The sequence below is a fragment of the Arachis duranensis genome, chromosome 7 (assembly GCF_000817695.3).
Source record: "Arachis duranensis cultivar V14167 chromosome 7, aradu.V14167.gnm2.J7QH, whole genome shotgun sequence".
NCBI classification, from domain to species: domain Eukaryota; kingdom Viridiplantae; phylum Streptophyta; class Magnoliopsida; order Fabales; family Fabaceae; genus Arachis; species Arachis duranensis.
In genome coordinates, this window is record NC_029778.3 from 74,483,587 (window position 1) to 74,484,088 (window position 502).

General features: G+C 29.3%; 1 protein-coding gene across 1 annotated transcript in view; it reads right to left on the reverse strand.

Moving 5' to 3' along the window:
• Nucleotides 1-502, reverse strand: part of LOC107459783 (receptor-like protein 13) — a 33,295-nt gene that overhangs the window by 3,785 nt on the left and 29,008 nt on the right. The gene's annotated exons all lie outside the window — the stretch shown is intronic.

A 502-nucleotide genomic window follows, 5' to 3' on the forward strand; every position in this document is an offset into this window, starting at 1 on the left:
TAATTAGGATATAATGTGAAAATAAAAAATATATTTTAAAAAGCATTGAAAATAACCATAATGAAATCAGCCTAGTAGTTATTAGGTTGGTCTTTATATTAGAAGATTCATGTTCAATTCTGCTCTCTAAAAAAATTATATTGAAATAAAATAAAAATATAATTTTCAATTATTTAGATAATTCTAATTCTCATATTTAATTTCCAACTAAATCGAACTAAAATAAGTTTAATTTGCAATTCTATTGCCAAATGTTAATATTTGAACTTGAAATATCGAAAATTTTTCTATCCGTTTCTATATGAGTTCAATAACTCAAGAAGCCCAATCCTGTTTCTATATTAAAGTTTAACTCGGTCTGACCCAACGTGCTGACGGCTGATAGATCACCTATATCCAAAAGGGTTCCAATTCGGATTCTTTCATCCATGACCCGATCTAACTTAGGAAGCAAGCCATATGCTTCCCTCACTCCTCCAAAATCACTACGTGTAGAGGGAAT